The sequence below is a fragment of the Eleginops maclovinus genome, chromosome 22 (genome assembly GCF_036324505.1).
Source record: "Eleginops maclovinus isolate JMC-PN-2008 ecotype Puerto Natales chromosome 22, JC_Emac_rtc_rv5, whole genome shotgun sequence".
NCBI classification, from domain to species: domain Eukaryota; kingdom Metazoa; phylum Chordata; class Actinopteri; order Perciformes; family Eleginopidae; genus Eleginops; species Eleginops maclovinus.
The window spans coordinates 20,381,724-20,408,921 of NC_086370.1; the positions used below are offsets into that span (position 1 = coordinate 20,381,724).

Sequence of the window (27,198 nt, forward strand, 5' to 3'; positions counted from 1 at the left end):
GTGTGTGTATGTGTGTGTGTGACCTTTAAATAATTCCCCTTACAGCTGTGACAGGTTGCTCCGCTGTACCCGGTGCCGGAGCAGTTACAGAGGAAGGAGCTCCAGGACTGACTGCAGCTGCCTCCATGTTCACAGTGACTCAGAGAACACCTGAGAGACAGACGCAGAAAAACATCAAGGCCCAATTCCAGACAGCCTGGCCCACTCTTGCTCTGTTTGTGCGACGGGTGGAGGGTCTATCACTTTAAGATACATTTCAAACTAACAAGGGGAGAGGCGAGAAGTGGAAGTTATTAAACCCTCTAATAGGAAGTTAATTAAACCTTAAACAGCAAGTAAGTATCAGTCCTGACTTTACTCGAGACCCCAGGAAGTGCGCCTGACATTTAACCAAATTTACAAGGGTCAAAACGATCGTGCTTTAGCTTCTGTGTCAGTCTGTGGGAGGAAGGAAAACACAAGTCTGAACGCTCAGTGGACTTCCTGGATGATAAGGGCATTTTTGAAGACAGAATTTTGGCTTCATGCACAGCTGAGCAACGTTTCCCACATTTGAGGCCGTCCAGTTCTCATTTTACATCCATGACTAAACCAGCTGCCCTAATGCGCTGTTAGGTAACACTTATGTGCACAAATATGTACTAATAAATAATAATAATACAGCTTTATTTATATAGCACTTAAAAACAAAGTTAGAAACAAACAACACTACATTCCCCTCCGGTCAGATGTTGAGACCTTTTCAGACACGAGCAGCATAGCAACAAAACATAACATAAAGGAAAATCAATGCAATGATATAAAACCCTATCAAATAAAAGCAAACGTGGACAATAAAATGTAACAGGTTGATAGAAATACAACCTTCATAATTATAATAAAGGATGTGTGGTGTATTCAATCTGTTCATATACAGTTAGTTACTCTCTGAGGTCATAGAGAGTGCAGAGTGTTGTGGTACAACAGGGTGTTGTATAACAAACCTCTGGAATATGTCAGAAAGCCTCCATGGATGAGGCCTTCTATCTCACCTTATTTGGGTGGTATGCGCAAGACACGGTGTACGAACGTATAGATCACCTTATTTGGGTACACATTCTTATAGAACATCGCATTTTGTCACACACCCACATTTCTCCTACACATTGCACAAAGAGATTTCGGGGGGACTTCCACAATTGGCTCTGGGAACCCCGCATCGCCCGTGTTGGTGTATGATACTATGCTGTTGTAATAAACCTTATTATATACAAGCTGGTGTCTCCGGAGACTTCTTCATCATCTTCACAAACATCGCAACAAGATATACTTCAGGTACAAATATTAAAAGACCAACCTCAAAAGAAATTGCTATTAAAACTGTTACATAAATAATACAAGTAAAAACCCTTTAAGACCAATAACATAAATAAAACAATCAAAAAGTAGGTAATGTATAAAGACTAAAAGACCAGAAAAAGTGCACAATGTGCTGGATGCTGGATTATAAATGAGTCTTTGTCCTCCAACTTCAACATTTAGCATGAACTGTGGCATATAAAGTAGAGAAAGTGGAGCGTGTTTGAGAAAATGATGCCACCGGTAACTTTCTCAGAGTCAGCCCTCAGTCAGGACTGAGCTGTGGGCGGCATGCCAAAAAAGGAAAAACAAAGGGTTATGACATAAGAAACAGTGAGAGGAAACACTGTGGAGATAGAGAGAGGAATCCAGGAACAGGAATTAAGGTCGAGAGACGGATTGAAAGGAGAGGAAGCAGCGCCGGCAACAAAGGGGAGGAAGGTTGGGATGAATGGAGCTCAGCGGCGACTGTAAACATATTTTTAGGGGAAAGGAGGTCAGCCAAATGTGACTGCAGCGAGACTGAAAGCAGCTTGTATTTTGAATCTTTGAATCAGTGGGAATGTCTCTGTTCGAAAAAGCCTGACTCAGCACGCCTGTCAGATAATGTTTGTTTTTTTAGCAGTAATTTATTTGTCTTTTTATCTGAAAGTAGACACGGACGGAGGCAGGTGAAGCATTATGTATTTATTAAATATTGTTGCCTCCTTATCAGCAAATATGCATACACAAACATCTTGCAGAATAAGTGTCCTTTCCCTGAGTGTAACGATATATTCAGTGAGCGTACGATGAGTGCCTTCAGAGACAGGCTCCGCCGGTTGGAGGTGAGGGGTTAGAGAAATGTTAATCAATTTTTCAAGTTGAGATTTATTATAAATAAAGCTGCTCTGAGGATAATTTGTATGCCGTAAACCAGTGAGCCGTAATGATTTATAAAAAGGTGTAATGTCGTGTTTAACGATGTGTTATTGCTCACTCAACAAACCATTAACTGACACAGTGGAGCCTGACGGTACATTTTCTGCAACAAAGACATACAGTGAGGCTGAAAAACATGTCTATAATATCGATTTCTATTATCGAACAATACAGAGTTTACATCCTCAGCCTTTATGTCTGTAGATTTCGTTTTAACCAGTGGCCTAATGTTATACTCAAGTACTGACTCATTCTAATTTTGAGCTACTTGTACTATAACTGAGTATTTTATGGTGGCCAACAGGTTCAAAGGCGGCCTAAAACATTTTCATTCGGAGAAATGAGATGCAGTTTCAAAATTGATTAAAGGTCCCCTATTATGCAAAATGCACTTTTTGCTGTCTCTTATACATAAATGTGAGTCCCCGGTGTGTAAGGAGACTCACAAAATGTCAGAAAATACAACCCTCTCTCTTTTCCTCCTTACCCACATCTCTAAAAACGGGGAAACAAACGAGCTGATCCAGATTTGCTGCTGATAGGATGTCATATCGGAAATGTGGGCTGGCTTTACATTAAACTCCTGGAAATGTCCCGCCAACGTGACACGTCTCAACCTATCGTCCGCAATATATACGTCACGAGTTGAATCCCCTCCGCAGCACCTCTGTGTGTCTGTGTATTCTGCAGGAGGGACTTAGAGTTGTTGTTTATATAACACACATAATGTCTCTGTTCTAGTGGTAAACACTCAGAAGTGTTTCAGCAATAAGGCTTGATGTGGTTTGGAACATAATACGGGGTTTAATCACGTTTAGCTGAGTTCCTCCGTTAGAAACTTCTCTCTTCAAACGGAGAGGTCATGACGCTCACATTTAAAGCGACAGTCACAGAATCAGCACTTTGGAAAAAGGGGCTGAAACAGAGGGATAGCGGACATGCTAGACCTGTTTTTTTTAAATATATTTGAGACCTATAATATATGCCATAAAAGAGCATGATAGGAGACCTTTAAGACATTTAAAGACAAAAGTGCAAAAACACATGCAAACCAAGAATCCTCTTCACCAACACATGGGCAGATTTTATAAAACGTTCACCATCACCACAGGCATTGCATAGAGGTGTTACTAACACTGCTACTGTTATTTTAGTTTCCTTTTCCATTACTCGGTGTATTGTCCTAGACTTCCAACTACTGTCTCTTTTGTTTTGTTACCCAGAGATGTCATATATCCTTGCACATATTGTTCAGATCTGATCGGGCAAGGGGAAGGCAAACATGTGTAAATGTGTAATGTGTTGATGTTTGTTGTGGTCTAAATCTAAATACACTACAACAAGCTCCAAACACAACAGAAACAGGGACACTTAAATGTGACGCAAATAGCTACAAAGCTATAATGTTGGCCAATCGTCACTGTTGTTGGAAACGTACCTAAAATATACATTTTATCGGCTTATTTCAACAATGTGATCACATGACTCCTTCCCTGTTATTGCAGATCTGCTGTAAGTAAAGCTCAATCAGACATTTGGTGTTTCTGACTTCAGAAAACGTGCTAAATGTTAGTTATTTACTTTTAAAATGTGTTTTCTAATGATTAAAGTTGGCAATCAAGAACATTGGTTGTCCTGACAATAAACAACTATCAACACAAGCAAGAAGGTAATCATGATGATCATCTGGCACAATATCTGAACAGCAGAAGCAGAAATCAAGCTATTTCAGACCTGCGAATAATCTCTTTTTACGGACACCTACTTTAAAACAATATGTCCCAAAATGAATCTCACTCTGAAGCACAGAGCCAGAGATCTCATAATGTGTGTGTGTGTGTGTGTGTGTGTGTGTGTGTGTGTGTGTGTGTGTGTGTGTGTGTGTGTGTGTGTGTGTGTGTGTGTGTGTGTCTGTTGTTGCTTCTCACAAATAAATCATAAAGCGAAACCACATTCCGGCTCAGAGAAAGAAAGCTGCGTCTCACTCCGTCTGAAGCTTTATGGACCAAACAATATCTGGATTGTTTTCTTAGTGAGGAAACATTGAGACTGGGACACTAACGCCATAATCTCTCTGTCTACAGTCCACTGCTGTCTAATAATCCATGAGTAACCCAATTTCACAGGAAACCAGTCACACAGCCTCCAGGGGGAGATTAACAGGAACATCCTCTCTTCTGAAAAGATTTGGTGTTACATTTTACACAGTGTGCCAATGATGGATAAATAAACGTAAGAACCAATTTACTGCAACAGTTGCTTTAATGTCAACGTTTCCTGAATAACAAAACGGCCTGACCTGTCGATGATGCCGCACATGTCGATTTGCAGGTGACTGTAGTTTCCCATCAGCCTTTGCTGCACCATTTTCAGGTCCACCGGCCTGCTGTCCACAGTCAGGAGACGCATGCAGCCCTGGAACGCCTTGAAGGGGTTCACACACTCATCACTGCTTCCTTCAGCAGGACAACCTGGAAACAACGTCAGAAACCACAGAGGAATACAATACAATTCAATGCAATATTTCCCCCAGAATTTTAAAATACAGGTGAGGTACGACAGAAAAGGAAACGACGGAAAAAAGTGTGGAAAAAACGAAAGTAATCTGCAATAACTGTAAAGTTATGTAACGCTCAATGACCCCAGTTTTAAAATTCTTAGAAAAAAAGGTTTTTAGTTTTAATTGTTATAAAAAAAAGATGTTTTACACAGATTTAGAATCTGAGCTCAGACAGAAAATATTTACACTACTTATTACTAAGGCATTTTAAACTAAAGAGAGTTTATGTAACAAACAGCAACATTTACAAGCTAAAAAACACCTAAAACACTTTTCTTTTATCTAAATTACCGTAATTTCCAGACTATTGAGCACACCTGTGAGCCGCACCAACACAATTTCAGAAGAAAAAAAAACCGTGGTACATAAATAGGCCGCAACTGTCTATAAGCCGCAGGTTTCCAGGTGTTGTAACGAGATATTCACACAGAAAGATTTCTAACATTTTTAATTACAGCTTTTTTCCAAACAGAACAGTCGGAATTGAACAGCCTCAGAATGGCTTCATCACACACTTTCTCAGTCTCTCTTTCGTTGTCTCGCTCTTGCGCTTCCTGCCAGAGCGGCCCTGGTAGCCGTTAGCCCGTAAAAATATATAGGTTAGCCGCATCGTTGTTTAAGCCGCAGGGTTCAAAGCGTGTGAAAAAAGTAGCGGCTTATAGTCTGGAAATTACGGTAATGTAATTCTCACTAAAGGGTCCCAAAACATTAATTCATCACTCTTAATAAACATTTCAATAAAGTAAACATAAACACATTACAAGGGAAAATAATGCATTTCAGAGATCATAACTTCCTCAATAATTATTGCATACGAGATGAACCTCTAACGATTCTTGTTTATGCATGTGTTCATGTGTTTATCCCCCTCTTACCACCGAAGAAGAGTTGACCCTCAGTAAAAACAGGAAACGGGGGGCTGGCGTTCGCAGTGTCTCCTTCCCCCTCGTCCACGGAGACGGAGAGATGTCCTCGTCTGGAGATCAGCTCCACAGAGTGCCACTGACCGTCATCCAGAGCTGATCCTGAGCACACAGAAACATACACTATACTCTACACAGAGATACAGATATATAACCGTCTGGTCTTAATTTCCTGGAGGTGAAGATTAGCATTTCAGTCGTTAACTTATCGATCTCTGTAGGGAATGTTTCCGTGATTGCTTTGGGCCTTAGGGAGGTCAGAGGTGGAGTTTAGCTACAAATCAATGTTGTAAAAACTGGTGAGGATTCAGTTTCTGGCTCAACCGCCCTACAGGCAGATGGATTTTATTGGTGTTCAGTCCTCCAGACTTATTATTTCATTTTTTTTTTTACCACATCAAAAGTGTGGAAATGTACTTTAGTCTGTCCTGTCAGCGATCCGTCTTATAATAAATACAGAATGTAAAGTAACCTTGATATTGTGCCAAGTCTTCAGTTTTTAAGACAGAAAGAAGGACAGTAGCTGCTTCAAAATAAAGCTCTTCAGAGTTATATAGGAGTTCAGAGTGCAGACCATCAAAAGCCAAATGCTCTTTTTGCAATGCTAAGGTAAGTGAGAATTAAGTGTGTATCTCTCCGTGATTTAGAGTGTCTCCAAATATTTAACGGGTCACTCTGTTGCGTCCTGCTCCAAGTTTAATGAATATTCTGTTGTCTTAGTGAGACCAGAAAGAAGAGCATTACAGTGTCTGTTTCTCCAGGAAATAAAAGCATGCACTGATGAATCTGTGCTGGAGAGAAGCAACCGTACTCTGAAATTGCTTTTTGAGATCATATCAATCAGATCAAAAATCAATCCCCTTTTTGTTATGTTACATGTATGTGGTTCAAGCTTAACTCTGAATCAAATATAACCCCTTGATTCTTGACATGTTGGCAAGGGTTTAAATGTAGTTTGTAAAGTATTGAACCCTGTTTCTCTCTTTGAGCTTCAGAACCAACAAGGACAAGTCCAATTTGGTCCTGATTGAGCTGATGAAAGCTTATCTGCCATCCATAGCTTAGTATACAGTCAGAAAGGGGCATCAATGGCTCCTGAATTTGGTTGTGTTGGGGTCGGACTGACCTGCACTGAGCTCCAGCGGCGCTCTCCCAGCTTTGTGGATCTGCAGATGGAGCCTGGTTTTACTCAGGTACAGCCAGACTGCCCCTCCTTGCTTCGGGAGGTCAAAGGTCAGCAGCAGCCCTTCCTCGTTCCACGTCCGAAACTGAAGCCCCACCGTCATGCCCGTTGATGACCGTTCGCTCGTCCTCTGTAACCAGAGGAAGCTTTGGGGGCTGGTGAACGTCATGGCAACAAAAACGGGTTCATCACAGGCAAAGGTCACGTTGCCCTGAGATATGTGGAGAGGGAGGGGGGGGAAGAGAGAAATTACTACAGGAAAACTCGATAACGCATGAATTAATTTCCAGAGCTGCGTGGCGGCGCCCTGATGCACAGAGATCTCATCAGCAAGAGTCCTTAAAAAGCAAGCGAGTATTAGCATAATGATAATAGCTCTGAATAAGCACCGAGAGATCAGACTGAGTTTACCCCAAGGTCAGAGAGGAGGACAGAGAGAGGAGGACAGAAGAGGAGAGGACAGAAGAAGAGAGGACAGAAGAGGAGAGGACAGAGAGGAGGGACGAGCAAGACATAACAGGGACGCCCCTTTGTTAGCGGTGGAAAGTAACTAAGTACTCAGGGTACAATTTTGAGGTACTTTACTTGTATTTCCTTATCATATTACTTTCTACTCTTTAATCTAACATTTATTCTGTTTGTAAAAGTTGCACTTTGTACTTATTTTACACATTACTAATATAAAATCAACTGCTGAAGGGAAGGTCTGTTTTCTGTTGACACCAATTTATCATCGCATTTTTCCACCCCAATATCTCAATATATATCAACCACTTGCACTCAACGTTGCATTCATGGCTACTGGTATTAGAAAGACCTATATCTTTGCGGGGGGATTGTTTGTGCACGTCAAAGTGTTTCCTTCCTGTGTTTAACCCCTTGTGGGTTTTTTCAGAATGCCTACAGACACAATAGTAGGTGTCTCCAGGTTCCAATTTTCCATAATGATTCAGACACAAGTCTAAACTAATACCAGCTCCACTCTCATATCGTTACAAGGTCCTTTAATTCGCACATTGTGAGCCACTTTACCTTCAGAGTGACCCGCTGGTCTCTCTGTTTCGCGAGGTCTATCAGGTTCACGCCGTTGTACACCAGGTTTTCCAAACAGCCGTGGAAATTTCTGTTGGTTGACCTCGGAGAGCCGAGAGCCTGTTCTGCCCCCACACACATCTGTACGGAGGAAACAGATGTGTAAGTCAAGAAAATGTAAGGAATTTTGACTGTAAGTGTGTGTCTGTGTGTGGTCCCACACCTGGTCATGGTCCCAGCGGGTGAGTCTGGGAGGGATCTGCACCCACAGAGTGTTTTTGTCCACGGTGAGGTTGAGGTGGGTGCTGTGGTGCTCCACTGAGACGTGGTGCCAGTGCTGGTCGTCCAGCAGGCTGCCCAGAGACACCACGTGGTGGCTGTCCGGGGAAGAACTCCTGCCTGGAGCACAGGAGGAAGACGAAGGGGGAGGTGAAGAAGGAAGATGAAAAGGAAAGGCTGAGGAGTAACTTTAATTTCAAAGTTTTTATGAGCATTATTAATACTTTCATAATTATTTTGATCTAGTAATGATGTAGATTTTGAATCCTTATTGTTTAGAATAATTATTATTATTCATATTATATTTGTTTATATATTTATTATCACTTTTCTTTTTATTAATTTATATTTCAAATCATTTATAATATTATTATTTATTGTCTTTGTCTTGTTCACACACACACGTATGTCGCTCAATAATTATTTTTCAATAAATACAAAAATAAAATCCCTAAAGTCTCAGATTGATATACAATATTTGAGGTTTATTCCTGCTGTGTTATCCATTAAAACAGTTACCTCATATCTGCTGTTTTTCACAGCACAGGAAGTACGCCTCTTCACCTGTTTCCATGTCTCTCTAGGAACAGAATATCTGACCTTACTGGAGGTTAATGCAGCTTTTATGTCTCTATAATAGTAAATTGGTGTCAAAACGTTTCAGCAGTGGATTGGATCTCAGGATAAACTGATTAAAAAAAAACACCTGACAACACATAATGAATACTAATGGTGGCAGACATCGAGGTGGAAAAGCGTTAATAAAAAAGGCGAGGTGTAGACAGAGTGCAGAGCTGAGAGAAGCGGGTGAGGAGCAGACGGAGCTTAAGGCACTCGGGTCATTAAATATGAATTAGATATTGTTTGAAAGGAGTGTGTGTGTGTGGTCAAAGAAGTCAAGAGAAAGAGAGACAGACGGTGTTCAGCCATCAATCATCATTGATCCGTCAGACAGTTACTGAGCAGAGGAGAGACCAGAGAGACAGAGGAGAGCACTTCATCTTCATTCATCAGAAGAATAGAGTTAGAGAAGGAGAGAAACTGAGTTTATGTCAAAGTCAAGAGTATCAAGTCATCACTGATACACATACGGATCTTTCCTTGCAACCCTGTCCTCCTAGAAATGGAGCTTTATATCCAAGAGATTCTGGTATACAGCAGCAAATGCATTTAAAGGGAAAACAATGACGTTCAATATCAGCTTGTTGCAACTAAAGCATTGTTTTACCTTCCTTTAATTATGTTTATGCACTTTACTTTATTTTCCTTTATATTTACCTGAGGCAGCAGGGTGTGGTTTGATGGGAGTGACAGCTGACCAGAGTCAGGTAATACGTCACTAAAGAAAAGCATGCTGGTAACCTGGTCTCTTGCAGCAGGTTGGGTCTTGAGAGGGGGGGACCGACTCTGCCGCCTCCAGAAATAGAGGAACGTGAAGCAACGTGTGAGCCTGAACGCTTACATTACCTTACTTTGCTTTTCTGAACCTGATTTGGCTTTACCTTATTTCACTTTAAAACATTTCACTGTACTTTATTTTTGATTTAACTCACGCCATAGAATCACTTGATTTTAATCCCTGAGCTAATGTTAATTCATAGAAAATGTTGTGAATTTGTCTCGCACTGGATCATATTACTAACTGTGCTGATGTTTGAGGAAACAAGACATTCAGAGGGTTTAGAAAGCACGAAGAGAATATATTAGCACTCTCGTCTCGTCTTCCAATGTTGTACACACTGCCAAAAGTATCAGTCTGTTATCCAGTTAGGCATGAGATAAACAACCTATAAGCAGGATTAGTCACATCCTGGCATCCATTCCAGCTTTATTTTATGCATCTATTCCAAAACTAACACTCATCCCCTTCCCTAAATCTCCAGACTTACTAATGGGGAATGTACTGGTTTTCAGGGAGCATCCACAGAACTCATGCTGCCTTCTTCAGGGGACGTTTGAAGGGAAATGTGCTGTTTTTATGAATGGAGAAGCTGCTTAAAGTTCCCTGAAATCTTTGTACTCTTTACAGTGCAGGTTGTTGGATCACTTCAGACAGCTCCCCAAGGCAATATCACCTAATCATCTGCTGTCTGCTCCCGCATTACGAATCTCCGCTGAGACTCTAAATCTAATTTTGTTGGAAGACAACGACAGCTCTTATCAGATGACAGACTGTAATTGTTTCCGTATTTTCATTTCATTTCGTTCATCTTAAACGATTCAGATGGAACGAACGCAATCAGTCAACACAAGAATAATGTGGGAAAACAATCTGCTCACAACAAAAGCTGCAGGAAAACAGCTCAGGAAGGTTTTGTGTTTGAAGTCTTGGCCTTAAAAGGAATCCTGAGAAAAAGCCACTTCTGCATTGATATTCCACTGCTGTTCTGCTGAGTCTGCATGAATGCATGAAAACCATAGTAAAGAGGACTTTCTGTCATTGTATTGGGTTGTCACATTTCGGAGAACGGTCTCTGCTGTTAGAAAAGAAGCAGAGACCATAATCGCTCTTTTCATTTTTGCCATTTTATTTCCATGATGGTGGTGTCCCCAAAAATCACAAGACACAATCTTTAGAAGCAACATAGAAACACCTTCAGAGAAAAGTTCTAAAGAGGAAATATAATGCTCACTTCCAGGTTCAGAAAGGTCAGACTATTTAGGAAAAAGTCCAGAAATGAAAAAAAAGTCACTTTTGACAATTTTGAAGAAATAGTTGAATAGAAAATAGAAGGAAGCAAAATTTGGAGACATAATTAAGTGTGAATTTAGTGTGAATTAAAAGGAGATGATTAGGGCCACATGAAGCAGTTAGAATAATGTGAACATACTGGCAATTTTAAAGTCTAATTTTAGAAAAGAAAGTCAGAAATATGAAGAAAAAAAAACAGAATTTTTAGGAAAAAGTGAAAAAATAATCGAAGGTGTAAAAGTCGACATTTAGAAAAAAATCCAGAAATTTCTGAAAAATCTTTTAGGAAAAAAGTGATAATTTTGAGAAACTAAGATCACTCATATTTATTTGTTGTGCCCCTCCTATGAAACGCGCTTTAATGTTCAATAATGTATTAATCTGTCTCATACTGTCTGCTGCAGACCAGCTGCAGGACCACAGAGCTGCAGGACCACAGAGCTGCAGGACCACACCACCGCCTTTGACTTATTTCTGACCCTTCACTGCCTTCAGTCCATGATTACATGATGTATTCTCATCCAAATGCAACTGAGCCTCCAGCTCAAGCTGCTGTAATACCACCACGAATCAATATTCTCGATTTCAACAGCTTCTACGTGAAACTGAGCCACACAAGCTGCTCCAGTCGGCTCCTCTGGGAAACAGTTGAGCCTTTTCCTGCAGGTCAAAAGTTCACCACATGAATGAACTCTGCAGACACATACAGTGAGTTGTGTCAACGTGCAAACATATTCCCCATTCAAGCAATTAGTGTTGCATCTTGAAATTCATGCAATGTCAGCAAGCTGCAGTGAAAGGACTCGGTGTACATCATTTATACCCAGATAGGTTGTACTTACTTATAGATAAAAACACCACGTTTCAGCTTGTCTTCCTGTCGGAAACCTTCCTCATTCGTGCTAAAGCTCAGCCAGTGGTAAGTGATCTCTGGTGTATTTACTCTCACTAAATATTCAAGTGACAGAAAAACAACTGCGATGAGTAATGAGCCAGGGATCTAGAGATCTAAAAACCAGCATGGCAAAGGTAGAGTAAAGAGGGAAATGCACTCTTTTGGAAAGCTGTTGTATTAATTAAACAGTTTAGACAGTACGATGCAAAAAGTGACTAAGCATCTTTTTCAAGTTTCTGTTTGGGGTAAACACACTGATGAGGATTTGAAGTAGATAAAGATGCACATTACTGTAGGTGATTACTCTAAGATTTAAAGGGGTGAACAACGGCGTGAAATAAGAGAGGCCTGGTATTACACTAAGTGCCATGGAGTAAATCACTTAATCGAGAAAACTGCTCCTGGTCTTCTGTACTGTGCCTGTCATGAGTTTGAGTATTTTTAGGATGGGAGAAACACATTTCTAGTTCTACTTTTAATAAAAAATGTTTGTCCTTTCTTCTCTTTGCCTGTTCATTTTTGTAAAATATCATGTTTCTCGTAATTTTGCAAACATTTCTTTGCATTTTTTTTGCTCAGTTCCTAATATTTTCCAGTCCTTAAGCTGATATTTGGACATTTTAGTATTTCTTGTGACAAGTTTAACAGAGTAATAAGTAGTGCATGTGTTGAATCAGTGGATCACCCTACTAATGAACAAATCCTAAGCAAAGGCGAAGGAAATCCTTTTGCCCGGCACTTTGGATAAAAGCATCAGCTAAATGCAATGTTATTTAATGCGAAATGTGATACGCCGCTATACGATACGATGCAATACGATGATACTTGTTGTACAATTCATCACGAGCAGTAAATAAGTGGATGGGTTGCATGATGCCTTCCATCTCAGCTGACGATAAATCATTGATAACAGTCTGTAGGTGTTATAGCTTCCTATATAAAGTTACCATGGATGTTTGCATCATCTGGAAAGCCTTTAAACAGTATCGCATCGCAGCTGAAATATAACAGCACCAATCAGAAACCAGCGGGCAACACAGAACCTGTATCTCATAATGACTTTGAGGCATAATGACATTGATAGTAAGAGGATTTCATGGTCGTACCTTTCCGGAGCATCAGGAGGAGTGTTCCTTTCTGCAGCTGCAGAATGAGGCTGTGCTCGCTCTGTCCCTCAGCGTGCAGCAGAGTCCCCGAGTTACTGAGAGTCTTAAAGATCAGAGAGATGCTTTCTCTGGTCACCTGCCTCGGCCTGGGGATCAGCCTGTAGAGGAGACTGCTACGGCCGTCAAAGCTCACCACGTCAGAGTCTGAAAAACGACAGAAACACATTATTTCAGCATATTTATCAAGCATACTGAACATGGAATGAAGAATACAACTGATTTGAGAATTGGGACTGTGGGAAATGTTTACATAAGCACTGTATGTACTTCAGATTTGCACTTGCACATATAATATAATTATAATCACTTGTTCGTTTTAGTTTTTTGGCTGCGGGACGACTCTTACTCGTGGATCATTCCTTTAACTTTTCCCTCAAAGTTAGGTCAGAAAATAAACTTTTAAACTCATTTTAAAAGTTTTAAAAACATGTCAACTTCTACAATCCGGTTCGCCAGTGTGGGTGTACTCAAGATTACAGCTTTTAACCTTTTGTATTCATGATCTCAATGCCGGTGTTTCTATAAGGAAGTGAGAGATTGAGCCCTGAATGAAATGCAGATATTTCACAGAGAAGCTAATAGTGTAGTTGATGTCTGGATATGAAAAGCAGATTACAGACACTTACCTACAGTGTCGAAAGCATCGTATTATTAATGTCAATCCAAATGCAATCTCTGCAACGAGTGCATTTTGAGCTTTTACCGGCTGACAGTGATGATGGAGACAATACTGAAACCATTCAAAAGTCAAACCTAGAAAAATGTTCTCTTCCTCTTTAACGTCTCAATTCAACAACAAAGTGTTGCTATTATCCTCAAATTCAACCAATTTAAACCCACTTCAACACACTTTCTAGTCCCTCATGTGCCTTTATTCAAATATCTTTTCAATAAATGTTGTCTGGCTTACAAATGTCGTTATTTACTTTGGCAGTTTTCTCATTGTACTCTGCTTTTGTCCACAGAGTTGAACAGGATTTATTTTTGGTATAACTGCAATGATGGATTTGCATGACAAGTGTGTGGAAATCCAGTTTTATAGGGGCCAAGAAGAACTGATTAACTTTTCACACCGGCTTGACTTCTTACAGAAAAATTACTTCTGCCCGTGTTCCTGTAATGAAGTTTTTCTCTGGCAAACAGCAGACATATGAAGAGGCCCAGAGCCTGTCGGAGCAGCAGCTGTTGTGTCCTCTTTGCCCTCACGTCTCTTACAAAACTCCCTCTGTTTTTGTCTTTCTCATTTTTAATTGCACATCCTATATTTCCCACGTAGGTTTCCTCCATTCCTTTGCTTTTTCACTTTAAAACCTCAAATTTGACTTGCAGGTTTTTTGAAAAACAGATAAAAACCCAAAATTGCAAACCGCAAATCTAAAATTAAGATTAAAAGAAGGGGCCATCTGATAAATTGCTTAAGTAGTTGGTTAGATTAGAAAATCTGAATCCATTAATAAAAATGGGTGTGCTGATGTACAACAGCTTCCCATGCATCTAAGCCGCTGACCAATCACAACAGAGCCGGCAGACTGGGCTCTGGTTTCAGACAGAGGGTTAAAAGAGGTGCTGCAGCACAGGCAGTATGAGAAAAATAAAGAGCTTTTTGAACATTAAAGCATGGAGACATGTCACAGGAGAGGCAAAAAAATACAAATATGAGCAGGTTATGTCTTTGCTAAATGCTTAGAAGTGGCTAGAATTTGTAGAGATGTTCAAATATATGATATAAAAGGTGTCCGCTCAGTTCAGGTCTGGGATTTTAGTGCAGGATTTGAAACAAAAACCCAGACTGACTGTAGGGACATCCATAGGTCTCCAGTCTTAGTCCGATGCGTCCGTTGGGGTTCCAGTCCAGTGGGATCAGGCGGACGTAGCGGCCGATTACCGGGTGCTGGAGCTTATGTTGCACCACACTGTCTGCGTTACTGTTTCCTGGAAAAGCCTGAAAAAAGAACAGCAGCATGTTAGCTATTTATCATTCTTTCTATGCACGCATCTGTCCGTCTTTTGACCACAAAGATAACAGTGGAATTCCATGTAAAGCTTAGGACTAAATAAGTGAACACGTTCTTTCATGTCCCCCCACCCCCAGGCTTCAGTGAGAAGTGATTTTCCTCCTAATGAAGGGAATATTGTGCAGATATAGAGCCCCGTTCCTGCTGAATGGATTCTCAATCAGGTAGAAAATGAGATTTGTGAAGCACTAGTTGGAGATGCATGTGTTTTAGATGCTTTGGTAAACACTTCATCCATGGGGAATAACATTTATTGACCCGTGATAACAGCACTATTCTGGGATTGGTTAAAGCATAAATACAGTCTTTAGTTTGAACCTTTTCACCTTACAGTTGGATTTAATGTTAAGCCTTTAATATACTATGAACAATTTCTGTCTTCTTTATGGGCAGTTCTTCTTCTTCTTTCTTAATAACAAACAACTAATAGTGTTTGTGATTCTTTCTTTTTGGCTGTTTTTCTCCTCCTAAATGATCGTTTATTTGTTGATTTCCTTCTCTCTTCAGTGTTTCCCCTAAAAACTCAAGTCTGTTTCCTGCCTCTGATCACTTCAATTTAAATGCAAATACTGCAAACTCAACCTACAAAAAATCAGCAGCATTAGAGCACTAAGGTAAAAGGTAAAGTGGCTGCAGGGTGGCTTCATAAACAATGATGTCCTTTAAATAACCCTTAATATATAAATGTCTGACTCCCAGACCTAATGGAGACAAACTAAGAGAATATATTTGATACATTTTCTGTCAATCTGATTTTCAATTTGGCAGAAAGTTAGCATACAAGATTTGATTTCTCAGGTGGATGGAGCCCTATTGTTGTATAGATAATGTGAACTTATCAAGTGCATCTGCATATTTGCAAAACTGTACGTTGAAATGCTGACTAATGGGTGTAAACGCTCCTCATCTGAACCATAGAGTGAGTCAGTGCTTCACTGGAAACCTCACCTCCACAAATGACTGTTTCCTGCTGAGAAAAGCCGGTGAGAGCTCATTTAGACGCCGGCTTTAGAAATCTGACCTGAGCGGAGATAGAAAATCCTCCAAAGGGAGTTTGATTACAGAGGAAGAAGAGGGGAGTAACAGAGGGTGAAGGTGTGAGGGAGAGTCAGAGAGCAAATAAAGAAGGGAGAGAATCTCACACACAAAGCTCTAAGGAAATGGGTTAAAGGAAAGAGCCATCTGTTGCACAACACAACATTAAATGGGACAAAATGATCTCTAGTAGGATTATATGTAATATGGATTAATGTCCTGCATGCCATGTGTGTTTTTGGTGTGTCATCCTAGTTATTAGGAACATTAAAGGGATCCTATATACTCTGTTTTGCCTTTTGTTATTCATTTAATCCATGAGTCTTGTTTTTTATGCGTATCTTTTGCCTCTAAAATGGTTTTCACTGCAAAACTTGACATAACTCATCATTATGTAGTACCAAAAGAAAATAACAATGTAAAAGCTGTGTGTGTGGCTTTAACAGAGGCAGCTGTACAATGTACATTTGTCATTTTAATAAAGATTTGACTCTTTTAAAAGAGAAATAATAATCGAAAACAGACTGAGCGGAGTATCTGTGACGGATACGTTTCTACTTGATAACTTTGGCTGACGTAGCTCAGTTGAATTTACATTTAAACCCTTAAAGACGAAGTGAAAAAGATTATTAAACCAAGTTCAATAAGCTGTGATTGTGTAAATCCAGCGGGAAATGATCGAAAGGGCAGTGTTGTTAAACAAAACTGTTCAAAATGTGTAGAAAAGGTTTAAAAATCACTAATAAAAACACATTTTAATGACTGTCTGACAAGGTGAACAAGCAGCACTTGCATTATGTCACCCTCCACACCTTCACTGTCTACTGCCCTTTTAATTTTCACCTGCTGCCTGTTTATAGCCTTTCTCACTTTTGCTCACATCATTTATTTTAATAAGCATCCTAATAAGAAGAAAATATTCTCTGCACCTGAGCTACAGGGACGTATATAATGAACCTCCACTACCTTTACCTCCATTAACACCTTCGGATGCTTCACTCTCTGATTAGGTGAGGCTGTATTCCCACACCATCTGCTCTTACACCTTTGCAGTGGATGTGAAGAGAAGAGAGGATGAAGAGAGAAAGGGAATTACTCAGCCTCAAAGAGTCTCGGCCTCTTAGCTTAAAGGAAAGCGAGGTCCTGGAGGAATTGTGACTGATGAAGCATCTCTGTTCCCCCGAAAGCCACAATAAACCAGGCTGACTAATATGCAGAGCTTTGGAGGGGCTTTGGAGACATGCTGTGGATTTATCCTGATTTATGCTGAGTGGGAAATCAACAAGCTTTTAAGCCGCGAGAAGTCTTTTCTTTTCTCCCTGTGAAGAAGTGTTAGACTGACATTAGTTTTACCCTCACTGCGAGAGGCTCATCAACTTTAACTTGAAGCAGTTTGTCGCAGCATCACTACAAAAGGGGGGGGGGTATACGTGTATAGTACGAGCTTTAAGGTTTGTAAAGCTTTAAAGACTGCCTCTACCTACTACAGTGTAACGTGGTTAACATGAGAGTGATAAAGAACATTTTAAGAGACATTTTACGAGTAGATGAGTTGCTTATTCCTTCAGATTTTGGAGAAGGTTTTCCTTGAGATACAGGTTGTATTTTCCGGTCAGTTTTTCTGTTCCAGTGTGTGTTATGTCCATCATCTTTTTTATAGTTCACAGGGTTAATAAGGAATTGTAAAAGGGACTGCCTCTGAAAATGGACATCAGAGCTTGCTTCTCATTCACACACACACTCACACTATAATGTCTAACCTTCAGGAGCTATTTTGGGTTTAGTTTAGCCCCACAAAAGCCAGGGATCAAACTTCCCACCCTATAATCATTGGACAACCTCCCCTACCTCCTGAGTCAGAGCTATCCTTTTCATTATTTGCAATATAACAGTATTGGTTCAAATACTCATGCTTTAGACTAGACGTTTTTACCATTTTGTCACAGTTGGATTTTTATTTAGAAGTACATCAGTGTCATCATCATCAGAGTTATGACGGGTAGTCACTGTATAAAGTTGATAGCTAAAGTAAGTAAAACAAACACAGACCTTCGGTTACAGTAGTGGGAAATATTAACTCATATACTTAGTCTTTTTGCAGCTTTATTTCCTACAGGTTTCGGCAGGATGTTTTTCCATTGGTTCTTGTCTGCCTTCTGTTCAGTTGGACAATTATCAATGTGGCAATATTGACTTTTATTAATTACATAAATCTGTATAGGTCCTAGACACTTGTTGAATTTCAACCTTGCAAACATTTTTATTCCAAGGATACAAATTGCATTGGTAAGCACACAGAGCATGATGAACATCCTAGAAAAACATCAATTATCAGCAAATTATATGCAAAATTATTCGTGTCAACATTATTGTTTTGACAAACACAGGTGTGGTTTTTAAATACATCAAAGGATGACTGAATTTGAGGGTACCTGTGTTGTGCGTGTTGGCTGTCTGCCACACTCGACTAAAACAGAGCCATTAGGAATACCTGTGCTTTCATACATGTCAAAATGTCTGTCTGTTTTGACTCCTTTGTGTTGGATTTTCCACACAGCACAGATTTATTTAAAGCACTCACCCCAATACTGTCCTCCTGCCGGTACTGTCTCCAGTTGTGTCCCGTGTCACTGAACATCAGCAGGTAGGCCGTCAGCCAATCAGAGCTGCCGTAGCGACCCTGCGTGGAAACAGCTGTGATGTGTGTCCGCTCCCCGAGGTCCACCTGCAGCCACTGATAACTGTCCGAGCTCAGAGGAGACCACCCTCCAGCTCCTGCAGGAGAGACACATGCAAAGACATCATGCAAAGAAATATCAAGAGTTTGCAGAGAAAACAGACAGAAGAAAAACTGATTACATACACGTTTAGCTGAGGGTGCAGGAATATTAAATACATATTTATTTGGGACAGTACAATTAGTTTAATCTGTGTCTCAAGGATTGTTCTGTGCATAATGTAAGCTGCAGATGAGTCACTTCTGCTCAACATACAATATTGAAGGGTTTAGTTTATGGCAGAGCTAAATATATTCTGAGTCTGAGGGCAGAAGACCATACGAAGAAGACATTCAATTATTCAAAACTGTATGGGTGTGTGTGTCTGAGTTGGACCAAATGTTGCTTACATTACACAAAATATACAGATTTCAATATGTGCCTGCAATTGTACTCATATTCCATTCCATTCCCTGAGGATAATTAGCATTTTCAATTACCCTTAACCTAGCCTCTTTGACAATTGGCTGTCCGTTACTTCAACCATGACTTCGGGGGACACTAATTGTAAACCACTTCTCCAGAAATGGCCCTCACAAATATAGAAGTACTTCTGGCTGAAAGTGAACAACCACTTGGAAAGACTTGACACTGATTTTAGAGAGGCTGTGTTTTTGATTCAGTCAAATCTTTTCCCTATTTTTGAAAAAGCTTTCTTCTGGGTGACTTTGAAGACAAGTCTGTAATTAGTAAAGACAACCATGGACCGTATCTGTGCCGTCCCTTTGTCCCAACTCCCCCATAGATGATAGAAATATATTGATGTCTGTAACAAAGTTCTGTTGAAAAAACAAAGGATTTGAGTCTGGGCTTTCTGCTAGTTGAGCCAGTCTGTATCAGTGGAGTGAGAGGTTGTAAAGAAAAAAGCCTTTGAGGAAAATGGAATAGAAATCATTTTGTGCTAGCTTTGGCCTTTGTCTCTCCTCATAAGAACTCCCACACCTCCCCTCAGAATTACATTAGACAAGTCAGACCAGAGTTTTTGATGGTTTATTTTCACACAGTCAAGTTTTTGGGAGCCAACATCTCATGATCATTAGAGAAATACTTTCCCGTCCTGAGGCAGTTACTGTAACTTTGGTTGGATGACTTACGCCTGCGTTGGTAGAGATTACTGTATATGTATGCCCAGAATAAAAAATGTTGAAATACCCTCTGCACATTTTGAAGAGTTGAGATATCTTGGAGATAACAGCAGGTGCAGGAGAGGCTGAACAAACTCATTCTGCAAAACAGTGCTGACAGCTTCACCACAAGCTAAAGAAAAGTCCCTTTGGACATCAATAATGCACTCTTATTCTGACAGGCTGTCTCTTATTCTGATAGACTGTCTCTTATTCTGACAGTCTGTCAGTCTGAGAACTATGGAGCTGGATGTCCTGTGTAAAAGTCTACCATATTATATACACGTTTACAGTGAGTGCTTATAAAATATTCATTTGCATACAGATGTTAATCATCAACTATTTAGATTTCCAATTTACATCGGAACAAAAGGAAATGAGGTTTTACCTTCAGTGCTTTACCTGTTTATTCTCATCTAATATACAGTATGTCCCTAATGTCACTAATTTAGCGTGCATTTCTCACGGAATCATTATATTTATTAATTTTGATAATGCTTGGCGATTTATTAAATAACATCTGGCAGTGCTTGAGAAAAAGCTGCAATTTTAATTAATGCAATTTTAAGCCACAATGGAGATTTGTATGTGATTATATCAACTACTCTAATGGCAATAGGTTTTTGTAGAAAATCCTGGTGCTTTAAGTCAATTTCCTCTAAGTGTCCCTGGGCGAGATCAGTTTGTTTTTTATTTAGATTTTACCTGAGTCATGCTGTAAACAAAACTGCAAACAAATTGCCTAAACTAATGTTTTATAAAGGGAATATATGCACCAAATTAGAAAATATAAGCATCAAATGAGTAATAATTGATCATGTAGCTCTCCTCTACTGGGTTAATTCAAAAGTAAATAAAGCACCAAGACTGCAGAAGTGTTTGCAGGAAGCAGAAAAAGCTCCTCGAAGAGTCTCTGCTCATTTTGCTGGTAAATTAACTCTGCAGAGGATGAGGAGCAGCAGCTGGAGGAGAATAACCACTGGGTGTTGTTCATTTATTCAATGATTTAAAAAGAGGGGAATCTGGAAGTAAAGCAGTTTTCATTTTTACGTAAATTTGTTTGGTTAATGTGTGCTGTTGCTTTTAAAGCTGCTCATTAGATTTATTGATCAGATTAACTCAATTCAAATCTCAGGCAAGTAATCAATAAGCAAACAGAGCTGTTATTGTTAGCAAGAAATAATTGACAAGGAGCTAAGGAGGAGATTGCATGTTTCATTATTTCTGCATCTCTTTTTTTGCTTCGTGCAGATGCAACTAAGTTCTGTTATGCCACTTAGAAGCATCTGATTTTCCTTCACTTCCTCTTCAGTGGAGATTGAACTGGAATTGGTAAACAGCCAGAGCAGGCAACTGAAGTGAGGGAACTCAGCATGTGTGTTTGATCACAGCTTCTGCCATCACACACACCCAGGAGACAGCCGAGCCTGCAGAGTGGGATTCCTGCAGCCTTCCAGGGGGAGAAAATCATTCATATTGTTTATTGTATTGAAGACAAAGACCTTTGTCATAATCATAACTTTTCCGTCTGATTCTTGTCTCCGTTCAGCGTACTATCCTGCAGCAGTGTGCAAAGTATAGATATGTTTTCTCAGAGCCCCTTTATCAAAACATAAAATTGCCTTTCTGCAAACAAATAACCTTTTGCAAAGTGTTTTATTTACACCTGCAACACCATAACCTGAAAACTAAGCAGAAAAGGCCAGATACACTTTGGTTTTTGGCTTGATCTGCTATTCCATTATACACCCCATCAGGTGTCTGTCTGTGTGTGTCTTTGATGTTGTGTGTCCTGCAGGGTGGTAAATTATGGGCCGAGTAGTGCTGTTGCAACGCATCAGAAACAAACTGAAACAGACTGGAGCTTCCTTTCACTACTTATTTTTTCTACACAACTGGTGAAAACTCAGTGGGTTGAAATACATTAATACATTAAAAAAATGAGGAGAAAAGAGGACAAGATTGCAGCGATCATTTATTGATGCTAAACTGCTAAATGTTAAATGCGTATACTTGGGAGTAAAGCTGAGGGAGAGAAGGAATAAATGAAAGATCACACTGCGGTACGAGCCTGAGGGGATGCTTGTTCCTGAATAGCAGCAATATGTAGTCCCTTGATGATGGGTCAGATATCATGAAAATCCTTACTTCACCTTAATAAACCTTCATTTTAGTATAATATCTTTAAACACAGTGGGCTATCGGTGTTTTATACTTACAACCTCATACTGCACTAATGAAATGCATCTATTAAGGTAAGGCTGAAAATACCATCACTAAGTTTAGAAACTGAGGAAAAAATAATCTACACTTTGGTCTTTACAACAAACATAATGAATAACAACCCAGGATCCAAGATTTTCAGTTGGATTAGCATGTGCTAAAAGCTAACCTAGCAGCAATGAAACGCTCACTAAGACATCAAGAAAATGAATACAGTATGTCTCCTTCAGGACATTTTGTTTGATTATACATTCTTGCTTGGAAAAATAACAAACAAAGCAGAGAAGTAGCCTGGAATGCAACCTGCTAGCAGTGCTAGCTTTTGCTGATTATGTTTACAATCCCGCTATTGCTATTTCCTGTCCATTACTGCTTCTGGCCACACCACACAAGTAAATTTCACCTTCTAGATTTAGGTCTGACTTCAGCGCCAGACAGATGCAATCAAAAAAATAGTCAAACAGTCTGGAGTTTCACACCAGAGTAACTTGCACACCACTCGGATTAAACAAACAGAAAAACGTAGGGTCAGCAAAAATGATGGAAGTCACTGTCACTCACCTTCTCTACGGTTCAGTTTAGCAAACCCTGGCCCGTGGCTGCCCGACAACTGTGAGGAGCTCCGGAAGGACGATGGCAGCAAATTGGACACCAGTGGACTGTGACATACTTCTGTGAAACACATCAGAGGAATCATAAGGTTTATAATCACTACAGAACTCGTAGGAAACACACCACTGATGGTTGAAGTCCTTTCAGTCTTTTCACAGTAAGAACATCTTTCAAAAGTCTGAGATTTATTGAACTTTATCCCCTTATGTTAGGCCTTATATCAGCCTTGTGCAACCTGCTTTTTGACTGACAGAGCATTAATTAGACAAACTGGCCTCTCAGGTGGCTTAGCATACAATACACACATTGATGGCTATAGACTTTGTAACACAGTTACCCTGTTTCACTGACACAAAAACGTTCAGTTTTACTATGAATATTTATGAATATTATGAGCATTTATATGTAATGTTATTCATTAAAATACGTTTAAAAGTGGCCCGCAGGAGCCTTCATCTGTTAATGGATGTTTCCTCATTCGCTGAGAGTAAAATATCTCTGAGAGCAGAGATATATCTCTTGGGGAGATTGTATTAATGAAAGATCTTGAGCTGTCTTTACTTTGTTTAGTCAAGATTTAATCAGACCTGGCCTCGCTGCTTTGATATTGGATTCCTGCCCATAGAGGGAACTTACAGAGATAGTTTGACTTTGGTCTCCCTTTCATGGGACTTTGATTTTATCCTGCTTTTGTTTACGGTTGCGAGTTGTTGGCACGTTGCTCGAAAATTCTGTTACAATAACTCAGGGGTATATGTTAAATCATTGTGCATCGCAAACCTAACATGAACTGGGACATGTCTCCATGCTTTGATGTTCAAAAAGCTCTTTATTTTTCTCATACTGCCTGTCCTACATTCTGAAACCAGAGCCCATACTGCTCTGATTGGTTAGCTTGCTTGCTCTGTTGTGATTGGTCAACCACTTAGAGAGGTCTCGCCCCTTAGCCTATCACGTACGATGTGGGAGAAACTTCCTCTGGAGGGAACTTTTGGATTTTAGCTTTTGCAGACCATTTACACGCACACAAACCTATAGAACACACTATGAATAGGAAAAGGGAAAACCCCAATAGGGCCTCTTTAATTAATACTAGAAGTGTAGCAGCAGCAAACAATTATCAAGAATAGAAATCATATCTTTCTCACTGTACCAGTAATACATTATTGAGCCGGAAATCATTTAAAACTTTGAGGACTTCTTGCCAGTGGCTAACAGACTCAGAGGAGACGACTACAAAAGTAGAGGAATTATAGGATTTCATGTTCTAGATATGAAATACCGCTGCCTCCCAAAATCAGAAACTAATTTTCTTTATCTGAGTCGACAGAAACCAGGGAAGCACAAAATCCTCTGACACATCAGCAAGGGGAGAAAAATCTCGAGCACAAACCTCTTCTGTTAACACTGTGCAGTGGATATAGTGAAGTAAATCCTCTGCAAGTTAAAATACAAGATATGACTCTCTCTTTTTATACATTATTTATTCCTAATGCCTTTAAGGAGAGCTGGACAAACTCAATTCATTTAGTGGTTTAACTAGGGCAGTTATTTCTTCCTTTCAGCCATCTTTAAAGTACACACTTAGTATGTCTTCTTTTATCCACAATTTTTAGAAAGCAATAAGCAGAAAGCTCCATGGAAATGCTTCAAATGTCACATTAGAGATGACTGCAGTATATGGAGACTGGATTGAAATGCTATTATTGTATTCACAGGATAAAACAAAGAGACTCTGCACACTGAGTATTTATTCTCGGAAGAAATGTAAGCGTAATAACATGGTGCATTTTCAACTGAAAGCCATCAATCTGCACCTCAATCAGCAGTCAAGTCACACACTGAAACACTTAAAATGTCAAACTGATCACCGCAGTATCGATCAGAGTCTAATAAAGTGAGGCACTCTTCATTTCACAGCCTTATACACACAGAAAGAATATGAGCTGTCTTTCCTTAAAGCAGCAATGTCTTCCTGCAGTTTCAGTGCAAAACTATCAACTGCTTTATATTACAGGGATCTCATCAGATCAGTAAATATAACAAATCTGCACTCAGAGCACAAAACAACTCCCCATGTTCATCTCCTCATAATCTATTTTTCATTCTGGATTGTTTCCGAAACCAAATTTGCATTCATTTTATCAACTGTAAGAAATGTTCGTTTATTTGAAGCCCAGGAGACGGTTTAAAATAAAGAAAGCAAAACTCCCTTAAAAGTTATAAAAGGAGTGTTTAATAAAAGGATGCAGTAGTAGGCCTTACAAAAGCTTCACAGCTGTGGCTCAATAGCCCGGGACACGCGTCCACAGGCCACTGACTGAGCGGAGCTCATCAGTAGTTACTGTCTGGCGGTCCGGAACAAAAGAGAGCTCGATTTCACAATCCTTACATGTTTTATAGAACCACCCCTTTCCGACCATACAATAAACAACTTCAAAATCAGACGCGCCCCGCTGTCGTGCTCTCATTGGTTGGTAGCGGGGGGCTGGATCCTCCTCTATAGGCTGACGTCGTCGGGGCGGGTCCTCTTATGACGTCACCGTCGCCATCTTGTTAGCGAAGTCCTGGAGCTGTCATCTACGATAGTCTATTATGCAATTCTTAGGAGGTTTATCAGTTATTAAACAGGCAACTGTATCATTGCAGCATCAATGAGTGAGAGGTAGAGGCGGTGTGTTTAGTATGCAACTCCACTGGTCCTTCTCCCTCTACTCATATATACAAAACAATATTAGCTTTATGCTATCTGAGGCTAAAAACAACATCCTGTAATACTACCGGAAATGGACAAATATGATCCGTCCAGAAACAGTGAATTATCTTTTAAAGTTCCGCTCTAATATATTGATTATTTCTAACACAACCCTTTTAAAACAGTTGACAAAATTTGCTTTATATCCCACTAGATTAGAGCTAAAATATATCATATTGTTATATAATTGTTTATAAAGATTGCAAAGCTGTCGAATATAAAACAATTCACCTACAATCAACTAAAATGTGTGTAAATCTGCTTTTCTGCTAGCTAGTTTAGCGTTAGCATTAGCTCTGAACTCCCTTTAAACTAGCATTAACTGAACTGAATATAGCTCTCATAACATCGCTATTCGTAGCAACTAAGATAAGATAGCTAAGCAGAAAAACAAGTAATAACACTGAATATATATTAGTATGTTTGTTACACAGGCAATGTCTCAGTAGCTCATCAACTGCTAGCTTAGCTTAGCCTAGCTCATTTAGCTCTACTCACCTCTCCTGTTTATCTTTAAAAACGCAAAACAGACTCGAACAGAAACCACTCAGTTCTTTATGAAACTCACTGCACTTTTAGTGAGGTTATTCTCTTATTTGAGGTATTCTCAGCACATGCTAATCCACTGCAGAAGCAACACATAAAAGGTATTTTGAGAAAGTTGTAATATTGAAGTTCCGAAAAGAAAAAGAATCCAACAGAAACCATTTCAACCTGATCTCCCAAAAATACATGAAATGACCATTGTGAAACTCACTGCACTTTTGGTGGGTTTATTCTCTGATTGAAGGTATTTTCAGGCACACCTGTCTAGTACTTTTGACACAGACATGGACACAGAGGACTGGATATTATGGCTGTTAAGAGTGTTAGCTCCACAGCCCCTTGGCTTGAACAGAATGTATTGTGAATCATCAGTTTTCCTCATTCTGTCAGCTCTCACAATGAAAGCTCTGGGAGTTTGAGAGCACTATAAAGCTCCCAGGACTCTCAGTACCCTGCACACCCATGTCATGTGTCTCATCATTATTTATCGCTTCACCAGCATCCTTTCATCCATCCATCCCTACGTCCATAGCATCCACTTCACCATGTTCCTGAAATATCAACAATAGCTGGGATTAAATCAAGTTGATGAGCATAATGCTTTCACTTCACAAACATATGGGTCCTAGACATTCACAGTTCAGTGCTGCTCAGTGTGCATCTCTTACAATACAGTTATCATTAAGCCATGCCTCTCTGAGCACAGTAATCATACCAAGGCTGGATTTTGCCCTCAAACATGAACCATAATCCTCAAAACAAATTATCTTTTTACAAACCTGCACCACCTCAATCCATAGTTTGTCTTTAGAAGCAGAGTCAAGGACGTTGCTTCCAATTAAATTTGTGCATTTGCTTTAATAATGTGAATTATAGACTTTTTCTGGTTTGAAATCTGAATATTATACTGTCATGAAATGCATACTTTTTCTCTGCCACAGATGCACTCATTTCCTCTGAAATATTATATAAGGGTAAAAGGAGCATGCAATGTATAGTTACATTACGATTTTTATATAAAGTGACATTCTGAGTGCATGAAAGACCCTTTTAGAAAAGCACTCAGCAGTTTTGCTTAGGAAAACAAAAACTAAATTAAGGATTCCTAAGTATTTCAGTTAC

General features: G+C 39.7%; 1 pseudogene; it reads right to left on the reverse strand.

Annotated features, from left to right (window-relative positions):
• LOC134859246 (contactin-associated protein-like 4) overlaps positions 1 to 27,198 on the reverse strand; it is a 50,589-nt pseudogene that overhangs the window by 13,684 nt on the left and 9,707 nt on the right.